We start from the raw sequence: 13,002 nt of genomic DNA, 5'->3' as shown, positions 1-13,002 counted from the left end.
GTTTAATACCTCAGCACCACCTTGGTTGGGACATACATTGTTCTGCATACGAAAAGAATTAGTTGGCATTCAAAAAAAGAATTTGAATCGTTAAAGCATAAATTAGTGGGACAATCATAATCACACACTAGCATCTTCACAGAAACGAACACTAGATACACCTTATTGTATTTGAACCAAAGTTGGAACATAAGTGAGGAAAAATGGGCATTTAGAATCTGCACCATGGTGAACCACTTGTATGATGAGTATATCCTCTCCTACAATGTGTAACACGCTTTTGGACCTGGCTTCGTAGCGATACACGAAAACGTTCTTCTCATGGTCATCCAAGACTGTCATCACATCAATTCGTAAGTAAAAACGATAGGACTTGCTCCATGACACGGCTCCGGTACTCTGATCCATCTTAGTTGCTATCCATACCTCAGAGCCATAAGTTGAAAACATACAAAGTTGTTGCTCTTCTCTAGTCACTGATAAAGACATATCATAATAAGAACGAGGTGTACCCGTGGGAAGAGACAGTCTTCGAAATCTGTCAGCTGAAAAATCAAAACATAATAAGAACTTATCAAACGGTGGTCCGGATTCATTAGTAGCAAGCCAGTAAGTATTTCCTTTCACAGACAAGCCACGTCTCCGACTCCCAACACTTGGTATGAACCAGCCTTCAGTCTCACCAACAAACCGCCACGATTTATAGGTAAAGTCATAGACTTGGTACTCAGTTCGTACTAGGATATGGTCTTCATGTCGCTGCATCCTCAAGAATTTGTAACATGAGGATCTGTGATCGTAGCCTAGAGCATAGAAGCCTGATTCTGTGTAGGAATCTAGGGGTTGGATCCACCTTGTTTCACCTAAACATGGATTCCAAACGACCAGTCTATTGTCTTTGGTGCTGCATAGCAATAAGCCGTCGTAGTGAAAGACGTCACGTATATCAACTTCTTCTGAAGAGTTGGGATCTTTTAGGCTGAACTGACATGTTATCTTTACAGATAAATCAACCTCTTCAATTCCATGGAGACTGACGTTCATTATAGAAAGCTTATAATCAATCAACATGATAACCAGAGACGGCTTTGGAGCATAAGCAGAGTGCTTCTTAGCAAGTCTCTCATCATCCTTAACAAGAGTGTTCCATCCTTTGGATGTAGATCGTAATCGTGTCAGAGATATAGCAGGAACCCTAGAGAGTATCTCCACTACCATATCCTCCGGAAGATGATTAACTGTGTTTCTCTTCTTCATCATCTTTACTGTTTTCAGAAATTAGGGTTTGCAAGAAACAGAGTTTTGAGACCAGTTTGAGGGAGAGTTTTTTTCTCATAATTTATGTTTTTCAGAGTGTCGTGACATCCACATGATTCTAATGTGGGCTTCGGCCCAGATCATGTTGCTTTAACGCCAAGTCTTAGGTTTGAGGGAGAGTTTTTTATGGTGGTGCTTTGTTCTTAGCCTATAGCGACCTAGACCATTCCTGAATTAAAGTGGCTCGAGTTAAGAAGCTAACAAAAATTGTAGTCCTGTCTTGCAAGTTTAAGACCTCTGATCTATAGTTTTTTGATGATGCAGGCTTAAATTTTTCTGTTTTCTTTATAAAAGAGCAGGTGTTTTCGTACACTTAAAAAAAGACAGATAAGTAACTATATTCATGAACTCATGATTAAAACATGTTTTGTAGTCATAACCAAAGAGTTGTAACTCGAACTTGCTACAAAACCTGTGTTTTCAGTTGTGTTCTGTGTAGTGGCTGAGCTAGTTGGGCTTAAAAAAATGCAGAATGAACTATCAATGTAGGAAAACATGAAATGGATTTTACTGAATAACCTATTAGCTAGTGAGGTTTAAAAAATTCAGTCCATCGGTTTTTACCATAGCATCTAAATAACTGAACGATTTCGCCAAAGAGAACCGTCTTGGTGGTTTCAGAATGCTACTCTGTGATGCCTACAGTTATGCTTCGTTTATCAAGAGAGATACCTTGTTGGATTTGAGCCAAACCTGGAACATAAGTGAGGAGACGTGTGGTAGGAGACTTTGCACCATTTTGATCATCCTCATGCATGTATTTATCCTTTCCCACAATCTGTATAAAGTTTTTGGAGAACACGGAGTTATTACAAGACAATACAACTTTGTTCTCCTGGTCGACCAAGAAACTAGTACTCATCCCAATACAACACCGAAAATGGCTTCGGAGATCGAATTTAGACACTGTTAGGAACTTGCTCCATGAAATATCTCCGGCACTCTCCATCTTAGTCGCTATCCATACCTCAGAGCTCCAAACAGCAAGCAAACAAAGTTTTTGCTCTTCTGATCTAGTCACTGATAAAGCCACATCAAAATAAGAACGAGGAGCATCCTCGGGAAGAGGCAGACTTTGGAATCTCTCCGTTGAAAAATCAACATTTAGTAAGAAAACACCTAGTTCTCGTCGACAATAAGCAAGCCAGTAAGTACTTCCCTTCACAGATATGCCAAGACTCTGAATCCGTGGTATTGACCAGCTTCCAGTCTCACCAATGTTCTCCCACAATTTGGAGGTAAAGTCATAGACTTGGTACTTAGTTTGAGTTGGGACACGACCAGGATACATCCTCAAAATTTTGTAACAGGAGGATTCGTAATCGTAACCGAGAGCATAGTGGTTGAATCCCTCGTAGCTAAGAATGGGTTGGACGATCCACCTGGTTTCACCTGTACATGGATTCCAAACAACTAGTCTGTTGTCCTTGGTGGTGCATAGCAACAACCCGTCGCAGTGAAAGACGTTACATATATCAACTTCTTTTGAAGAGTTATTAGAAAGAGGCTCTTCTGAAGAGTTATTAGAAAGAGGATATTTTAGGCTGATTTGACCTGTTACCTTTGCAGATGGAACATCCTTCTTGTTGACTCTATGGAGATCAACGCTTACTAAATAAACCCTAAAATCAATCAACATGATCAACAGAGGAGGCTGCCTTGGAGCATAAGCAGAATGTTTATTAGCAAGTCTCCCATCTTTGACCAGAGCGTTCAATCTTTCGGATGTCAATCTCAATCGTGCCAGAGATACAGCAGGAACCCTAGAGAGTATCTCCACTACCAAAGCCTCTGGAAGATGCATTGTGCTCGAAAACGACCGTTTCTAAAAAGGATTAGGGTTGAATACTAGTAAACAAGGGAGATGGGAGGTTTTGGACCTAAAACAACATTCGAAATAATTGCTCTCTGTGTGTGCCGCACTGATTCACGTCCTAGATACAGCTGACTTTGGGCTTCTAGGCCCATGGGACAAGACAACCATAATCTACTCTCATCTAGGGGCGTCAATCGGGCTGGCCCGGCCCGATCCGGCCCAAAAACCGTAAAACCCGCATATGTTTTAGTCTGGCCCGACCCAAAATATTTCCGAGCCTATATTTCAAAGCCCGAGTCCGGTCATAACATGGCTACAAGACTTTTTGAGTTTTTTTGGGTTTATCTTACAGATCAATAATTCAAACTTATAAATCTTAAAAAGCAGTGTTTAAAGATGCAATGTAAAAAAAATCAATCAAAATTTTAATAATTCATCTATATTCACTACAACCAACTTGATTTAAAAGAAAAAGTTTAAAACTAAATAAAATTTTATACTTTAACCAAATAAAAAAATAAATAATTCATATAAAATATCATAGATAAAAATTTTAAAAGTATTAACCAAGATTATTAAGTAAATATGAAAACTATGATTAGAGTTTTAAACTTTATTTACAATAAATCACTAATCAAATATTGCAATCAAATAAAAATGTTAACAAAAAATACAAATATTAAAAGGATACATCCACCTATATTGGACAGGGTCTCCCAATTCAGCTTCGTAGGGAAGATGTATAGGCAGGTGCTCCATCACATCAAAAAAGGATGGTGGAAATATCTTTTCCAAATTGCAGAGGATTAAAACAATGTTCTGTTTTAGAATTTGAAGTCGACTTGTTTGCAAAGTTCTCGAGCATAAGTCCCGGAAAAATGCTCCAACCCCTACAATATTATATTTATTCAAACTTCATCACAATTACTCACTTCATATATATATATATATATATAGAACTTTAAATAATTAATTAATATACCTGATAACGCAAGGTGGATATTCCGGTCAAGGAGTTCTGCAAAGATAAATGGAAGTAACCGCTCCATGAAAACATGTCAGTCATGGCTCTTCATGCCTGAAAACTTTCCATTTTTCATATCAACACAACTAGCTAAGTCTGCTGAATAGCCATCTCGGAATTTCACCGAGTATTTCACACATTCCAATAAGCTTGTTCTGGCTTCGTCTGTCAATGTATAGGGCGGGAAAGGTGCTTTACCCCTACTATCAAGATGTAAGTGTGGCCGAGAACAGAACTTTGCTATATCCAACCTTGACATGACGGAATCTTTTGATTTACCTTTCACACGCATAAGAGTGTACATGATGTTGTCCAAAAAATTCTTCTATGTATGCATCATATCAATATTATGTCGGAGATTAAGGTCCTTCCAGTATGGTAGCGACCATAAAATGCTTTCTTTGTGCCAGTTATGGTCCTTTCCATATCCATGCATCTTCCTTTCATGACCATTTCCACCGATGTCCTTGGTTCTTGGAGGATTTACACAATTCAACCGCTCAGAATAAACTTGCTCACCGGTCAAAGACTTTGGTGGATACTCTCTTGTAGCGTCTTTTCCCTTAAAGAAGTCTTTTTTATTCCTCCTCAAAGGATGATCAGGAGGAAGAAATCTCCGATGACAATCAAACCAACATGTCTTCCTTCTATTCGGTAGATAAAAAACTTTATATCGTCCATGCAAACTGGACAAGACAATTTACCATGTGTTGTCCATCCAGATAACATGCCATACGCAGGAAAGTCGCTTATCATCCACATCAGCACTGCTTTTAGGTTGAAATTTTGGCCCAAGGACACATCGTATGCATCGACTCCGGTAGACCACAACTCTTTTAACTCATCAATAAGAGGTTGGAGAAAGACATCAAGACTAGCTCGCGGATGGTTTGGACCAGAATTCAGAATTGTAAGAAACAAGTACTCATCATCCATGCACATACCAGTGGGTAAATTATATGACATCAATATCACTGGCCATAATGAATGGTGACGAGACATCCCAAATGGATTGAACCCATCAGTACACAATCCCAAATACACGTTACATGGTTCTTCAACAAATTGAGGATTTTGTTCTTGAAAATACTTCCACTCCGCTGCATCAGACGGATGACTCATTTCTCCCACCTTTGCTTGGTGTTCGGCATGCCATCGCATTGCTGCTGCACTCTTGTGACTCTGATACATTCTCTTCAATCTATCACCAATAGGTAAGTACCACATACGGCTATATGGTACTTTGGTTCTACGTCGGTCATTCTTAGGCTTCCATCTTGGTGCATCACAAAACAAACATTTTTCTTCCTTTTTGGCATCTTTCGAGAATAACATACAATTGTTTATACAAACATCAATTGTATGATATGGGAGTCCTAAATTGCGCATCAATTTCTCTGTCTCGTAATGAGAACCCGTAGCCTGGTTTCCCTCTGGTAAATAATCACTCATCATTTCACATACTGAATCCACTAACTTTTCACTCATATTATAATCTGCCTTATTTTGCATAACTCTAGCAGCTAAAGATAATTGTGACTGACCTTCACGACAACCATCATATATTGGATTTTTTGCACTTTCTAACAGATCATAGAATTTTTTTGAATGGTTAAGTACTGGTTCTTCTACACTCTGATAACCCCCATCCCATTGATAGTTATCATCATAACTCACATTAGAAGGAAATGCATCATTCACCATATCCACATATCTATCTTCTACTACATTACCCACTTCCTCACTCCCACTAACAAATGTCGGATCAACAGTACTCGTTCCTATATCCATATTAATATCTTCCCCATGCTTATATCAAACATAATAATCTGGCATAAACCCATAACTAAAAAGATGATTCCAAATTCTAGTCCCTAGAAAACGCTTCCCGTTTTTGCACCTACTACAAGGGCAAAAAAACTTACCCCCGTTTTCTTGTGCAAAAGGCTGGCTATTTGCAAAATGCATGAACTGCTCCATCCCGCCTCTGAACTCTTCTGTAAAATTTCCCTTCACCTCATCGATCCTCTTGTACATCCACTCTCGGAAATTACTATAATTGTAACTTCCTGACATTATTATAAATCTCTATATATGATCTCTTTTTTTTTTTGTTGCTTTGTGTTTCTGTGAGTGAGAAAAACGATTAGTGAACTTAGTTTATATAGACATATTTAGTGACTAAAAAGTGACTATACTACGTAGTCACCAAATACAAGTACACCTACTTCGAATGCTAAAAGTGTGTCTATATACACATGTTAAGCGACTATTTAGCGACTAAATTTTGCGACCCGCCGGAAATGTCGCAAATAGTCACCAAATTTCCTACTACTCAAGCAACTATCATTTAGTCGCTAATTTAGCGACTATTTTGCGACAGAAATTTGCGACACGCCGAAATAGTCACAAAATAGTCGCCAAATTAATGATTATTCTCATTTCATCGTTTTTTTGTCGCCATTTAGCGACTAATGTAGCGACTAAATTAGTTAGTCGCAAATTAGCGACTAAATAAATAGTGACTATTTGAGAATAGTCATAAAGCTGTCGCGAATTAGTGGGTATTTAGTCGCTAAATTTAATGACTACAAATATAATCGCCGATCGTAGTCGGAAAATCCGTGTTTTCTTGTAATGATTGTTGGTTGGATTTGAACAAAACTTGGAACATAACTGACGACAAGTGACCATGTAGTTTGTGCATCATTATGAGCCACTTGTATATATTTGCCCCCTCCCACAACATGTAAGAAGGTGTTGGGGACCCCACGCATACTGCTACACAATAAAACTTTCTTCTCCTGGTCGACAAAGAAATTCATCCCATTAAAGAAGCGAAAGCGCTGATGGAGATTGGCTAAATCCAATGATAGGAACTTGCTCCATGACGCAGCTACGAGTCTCTCAATCGTTGTTTTGTTCTCCTGATTTACTAGCGTCTTACCAATCTTAGTCGCGATCCATACATCTATATCGTGTACTTTGCCACTTTGAGTAGCTAGCAAACAAAGTTTCTGATCTTCTCTAGTCACTGATAAACTGATAACTTGATGAGAAAGATAATTACCCGGAAGAGACACACTTCTAAATGTCTCTGTTGAGAAGTCAACACTCAATAAGAAATCCTCACGTGGGTTGTTTTGCGAAGAAGCTAGCCAGTAAGTATCTCCCTTCACAGACACGCCACGACCATTCCACCGTTGTATTAACCACTCTTTAGTCTCACCAACAACCTTCCACGAATTAGAGGTAAAGTCATAGATTTCGAACTCAAGTAAGGTTGGCTCCAAGGAATTATGCTGATCCACTCTCAAGATTTTGTACTTGTTGCAGGAGGATTTACCGAGAGCAAAGTAATCGTTTTTCTTGTAGGTATCTCTGGGTTGGATTTTTCATGTTTTAGTAACAAGCCTTCGCAGTGAAATACGTTACGTATCTCGACTTCTTCTGAAGAGTTAGTAGAAAGAGGATCTCTTAGGCTAAATTGACTTGTTACCTTCACCTTGCTGCTGCTGTGAATTCCATGTTGGAGATCGACACTCACTAAACAAACCCTGAAGCCAATCAACATAATAACCTGAGACTGCTTCTTCGCAAGTATGTTATCTTTGATCAGAGCGTTCCATCTTTTGGATGTCCATCGTAGTCGTGCCAGAGAAGCCAACGGAGCCCTAGAGAGTACCTCCACTTCCAAATCCTCCGGAAGATACATTTTCACTTGAGATTTCAATGAAATAATTAGGGTTACATATATATACTTAGAAAACGAGAGGGAAAAGAGAGGTTTAAACATTCAAATCGGTTGCTTACCATGAAAGTCCTTTGTTCTTCGCTGCTGCTGCCGCTTCACACGCTTCTTAGATTCAGCCAACATTTGGTATTAGGAGAAGCGTCGTACGGCTTCCAATGTCTTAAGATTACTCTTTAATATAAGAAGAAAAAAGTAACCGACGTGACGTTTCGAAATGTTTGTATATTTAAATTTCGAAAATTGAATTGGCATTATTTTAATTTTTTTTCCTAATTGATATAACTGGTCGAAGAGGGGTTATTGATCTTGGAATTAATTGGTTTGGAATGATTCTTTGGCTGAGGCATGAAGATCTAGGCGAAGAAGAGAATTCATAAAAGTATGTGTCGTCACTCGTCACTGGTCTTTTTGGTTTTATATATATAAAAGAAAACAGAATAGCTATACCAAGACAACTACCTGATAGCTTGTTGGATTTGAACTAAACTTGCAATAAGTGAGGAGAATTGGGCATCTGAATATATCTCCATCTAATTCATTCTCTTGTCTGATGTATATATCCTCTCCCACAATGTGTAAGACGTTTCCCACAATGTGTAAGGCGTTGTAGTCAGTACGTAGGGTCCAAGTATATGTTAACTTGACAGACTAAAACTTTCTTCTCATGGGAGATGAACCCTAGATAGACCGCTTTTTAGAACACTAAGTATAAGTAATTACCTTCACATACATGCAAAGAATCCACTCCCACTCCGCCGAGACATAATATGGATTCAATCTTGACACCAAAGTTGTGTTGGAAAGTTGAAATTTTGATATAACTTGTCTGGTTTAGTTAACAATATTCAAATCCCCATCAACATAGAAGAAAGATAAATTGCAAAATATGAACTTTCAAAGTAAAAAATCATCCATGAACTCAAAAACCAACTGAAAAAGGTTTATTTGAACGTGCAGGCCATCGGGTTTACATAACCTTTGTATTCAGGTTGAATCTAAAGATCTAGTCAACCAGAACCATATCTTCTTGGTTTCAGGATGCCTTTTCCATGAATCATGGACCATGATGCCTCCCAATGGTTACATCTTCTTGGTTTCGAGTGAGTCATAGATATATAGTACTGTTGAAATAAAAGTGACAATATATTGCTCGTTTAACAAGAGAAAGCCATCCAATCCACGGTTCAAAGACATTATTTTGGGATTCAAAATAAGCAAACCAACTTCAACTTGCGCAGGATAAAAAGACAAGCCTCTTCCAAGAAGACTAGATACCTTGTTGGATCTGAACCAAACTTGGAACATAAGTAAGGAGAATTGGGTATATCATATCTCCAGTATATTTATACACTTTTAAGATGTACAAATCATCTCCCACAATGTAAAAGATGTTGTTGTAGGCCTCATGCTTAGGTTTACACACGAAAACATTCTTCTTATGGGCCGAGACAGTTAAACGAATATGAGAGTGAAAACGACGGAACTTGGTCCACGACATGGCTCCGGTACTCTCCACCTTGGTTGCTATCCATACATCTGATTTGTTTCTTTCATCAGAGTCAAAACTGGCAAACATACGAAATTGTTGCTCTTCTTTAGTCATCGATAAAGCCACATAAAGAGAAGAATGATTAGCATCGGCGGGAAGGGACAGACTTTGGAATCTCTCGCTTGAAAAATCGAAACTTAGTAAAAAATAACGATCATGTGGTGGCCTGTCTTTACCAAGAGCAAGCCAGTAAGTAGTTCCCTTGACATACATGCCACAACTCTTACTCAGTTGTATGACCCAGTCAGTAGTCACACTTACACTGCCCCACTTATTAGAAGCAAGGTCATAGACTTCGGACATGGTGTGCCATCTATCATTGGCAAATTGTTGCATCCTCAAGATTTTGTAACAAGAAGATTTGTCTCCGTAACCGAAAGCATAGTAGTCGAATTCTTTGTATAAATTTCGGGGTTGGATCCACTTCATCTCGCCTAAACACGGGTTCCAAACAAATAGTCTATAGTCCTCGGTAATGCATAGCAATAAGCCGTCGCAGTGAAAGGCGTAACGAATATATACTTCTTTTGAAGTAGAAAGAGGGTCTTTTAGGCTGAATGGACCTTTTAACTTTGCAGATGGATCAACGTTGTTATTCTTAATCCCATGGAGATTGATGCTCACTAAATAAACCCTAGAATCAATCAACCCGAGAACCAGAGAGGAGGAGTGCCTTGGAGCATTAGCAAAGTGCTTCTTAGCAAATCTCCCGTCTTTGAACAGAGCATTCCATCTTTTGCATGTTGATCGTAATCGTGCTAGAGCTACCGTAGGAACTCTAGAGAGTATCTCCACTAGCAAATCTTCAGGAAGATATACTGTGCTTCTCATCTTCTTCATTTTTAGAGCTGAAATAACTTTGATAGGTCCCAGTCAGAGTCGTAAGAACACAACAAAAGATTTCTTTATTTAATGGGTAGTTTGAACTACTCTTCTCTAATATTTCTTTTGGTTTATATAGAAGAGGACTATTGAGTCTAGGGGGATAAGGATAACATCAGGAGATGACACCAAGAAATAAAAAAGAATATCCAAAGCAACTTAAAACTGAAAAACAAAACACCAAAACCTAACGAACTCCACCGCCGCCTAATCGTTGTAGCGAGGATTAGGCCTCCTAACTCGTATGGACCTATCTCGTCGTTTGAGTCCATCAAACTTGGGATCGAAGTTTTTTTTAGACCTAAAACTTATACCCTCGCACAAAAACGAGTGTCGTTTTCTACAGATCTTGTAACAAGAAATAATTCATCCTCGTGACCTAAATCAAGGAGAGGATTCATCATCGGGTTGTGGGTCAAAACGGGTTCTCGGGACGAGGAACTTTCTAACTGGGCCAAGCTTGAGCCAAGTCAAATTTAAGCAACACGAATGAGTTTGTTGAAGCAGTAAAGGAAAAAACAAAAAAAAAAAAAAAGGGAAGAAGTAGAGAAACAGAGTATTTGGGAAGAAATAATTGGGATTTTGTTCTTCCTCTCCTTTGTCATCCATGCTTCCTTGTTCGTCGAAATGTATCAGCAATTTCTCTTTTGTCGAAGATACGTAGTTTCAAAACCTTTTAATTTGCAAAAAGTAAATCACTCAAGATATATCACAAAAGTATGTGTCGTCACTGGTCTCTGTTTGGTTTTATATAAAAGAAAACAGAATCCAAGACCATGCACTACATAGCTTTTGTGACATAAATACATGGATAGAGAACGAACATAAATTAATGTGACAAAAACAGATCACTAGCAAGCTAGCCTCTTCCAAGACCACGCTACTAGATAGCTTGTTAGATTTGAACCAAACTAGGAACATAAGTGAAGAGAATTGGGCATCTGATATCTCCATATTTATTCAGTTGTGTGATGTATATATCCTCTCCCACAATGTGTAAGACGTTTCCCACAATGTTTAAGGTGCTGTAGTAGCGTCCAAGTGAAAACGCCTTATGTATATATCCTCTCCCACAACGTTCACACACTAAAACTTTCTTCTCATGGTCGGTCGAGACACTTATATAAATCATAGAGTGAAAACGATGGGACTTGATCCATGATACGGTTCCCGTACCCTCCATCTTAGTTGCTATCCATACATCTGGGAAGAACCCCTCATCATTATCAAAGTCACAAGTAGAAAACACACAAAGTTGTTGCTCTTCTCTAGTCACTGATAAAACCACATGTTTCCCACGGGGAATATTAGCATCCGCCGAAAAAAACAGACTTTGAAATATCTCTCTTGAAAAATCAAAACTTACTAAGAAACGATCATCCCCTCGACCATACGCAAGCCAGTAAGTAGTTCCCTTGACATATATGCCACGACTATGAATCGGTAGTATGTACCAGTCGGTAGTACTCACACCAACACTGCTCCACGAATTAGAAGCAAAGTCATAGACTTCGGACATAGTGTGCCTTTGGTAATCAACATATCGAATATGCATCCTCAAGATTTTGTAACAGGAGGACTTTTTATCATAACCGAGAGCATAACAGTCATATTCATTGTAGGACTGTCTAGGTTGGATCCATCTGGTTTCCCCTGAACATGGATTCCAAACAACCAATCTATTGTCTTTGGTGCTGCATAGCAATAAGCCATCGCAGTGAAAGGCGTTACGTATATCAACGTCTTTTGAAGAACTAGAAAGAGGGTCTTTTAGGCTGAATTGACCTGTTAGCTTTGCAGATGGGGCAACGTTGTTATTGTTAATTCCACGGAGATCAACGCTTACTAAATAAACCCTAAAATCAATCAACATGATAAACAGAGGAGGCTGCCTTGGAGCATAAGCAGAGTGCTTCTTAGCAAGTACCCATCTTTGACCAGAGCGTTCCATCCTTTGGATGTAGATCGTAATCGTGTTAGAGACACAGTAGGAACCCTAGATAGTATTTCCACTACCAAATCCTCTGGGAGATGCATTGTGCTCGAAAAAAATACAAGGATGACAATATGACAAGGTTATAAATATTATATAATATGACAAGGTTCTTCTTTACTTTTTATGACAGGATGACATATGACCCTCTATTTTTATGACACATGTCCTCAAATCTCTTTCAATTATTATTAATTTTTATATTTTCACACATAAATTATGGGAAAAAAAAGTAAATACTTTTAATTGAAAACAAATATGTTAAGAATAACACCTAACATATATCCATTGATTTATAAACATGTCCATCAAATTAAGAATATAGGTTAATATAATATGACAAAGTTCTTCTTTAGTTTTCATGATAGGATGACATATGACACTCTATTTTTATGACACATATCCTCAAAAAAATTTTATTATTTCTTTTCCAACGCCCTCAAATCTCTTTCAATTATTATTAACTTTTAAATTTATCACACATAAATTACGGGAAAAAAAAAGAGAGTAAATACTTTTAATTGAAAACAAACATGCTAAGAATAACACCCAACATATATCCATTGATTTGTAAACATATCCAGCAAATTAAGAATATAGGTTAATATAATATGACAAGGTAAAAAGAGAGTAAATACTTTTAAATGAAAACAAACATGTTAAGAAT

General features: G+C 38.1%; 5 pseudogenes; all 5 read right to left on the bottom strand.

Moving 5' to 3' along the window:
* Window positions 1–162: 162 nt before the first annotated feature.
* On the bottom strand, window positions 163–1,260 carry LOC104767698 (putative F-box protein At3g21130 pseudogene; annotated as a pseudogene).
* A 682-nt stretch (window positions 1,261–1,942) lies between these two features.
* On the bottom strand, window positions 1,943–3,121 carry LOC104767696 (putative F-box protein At3g21130 pseudogene; annotated as a pseudogene).
* Window positions 3,122–6,745: 3,624 nt separating this feature from the next.
* On the bottom strand, window positions 6,746–7,872 carry LOC147920391 (putative F-box protein At4g10190 pseudogene; annotated as a pseudogene).
* A 1,306-nt stretch (window positions 7,873–9,178) lies between these two features.
* LOC104765999 (putative F-box protein At3g21120 pseudogene) lies at window positions 9,179–10,300 on the bottom strand (annotated as a pseudogene).
* Window positions 10,301–11,022: 722 nt separating this feature from the next.
* On the bottom strand, window positions 11,023–12,379 carry LOC104767695 (putative F-box protein At3g21120 pseudogene; annotated as a pseudogene).
* Between the last annotated feature and the right edge of the window lie 623 nt (window positions 12,380–13,002).

This window comes from Camelina sativa, chromosome 19 (assembly GCF_030686135.1).
Source record: "Camelina sativa cultivar CO46 ecotype springtype chromosome 19, ASM3068613v1".
Lineage (NCBI taxonomy): Eukaryota > Viridiplantae > Streptophyta > Magnoliopsida > Brassicales > Brassicaceae > Camelina > Camelina sativa.
The sequence above is the reverse complement of the archived record's forward strand: the minus strand, read 5'-3'. Positions and strand labels throughout refer to the sequence as shown.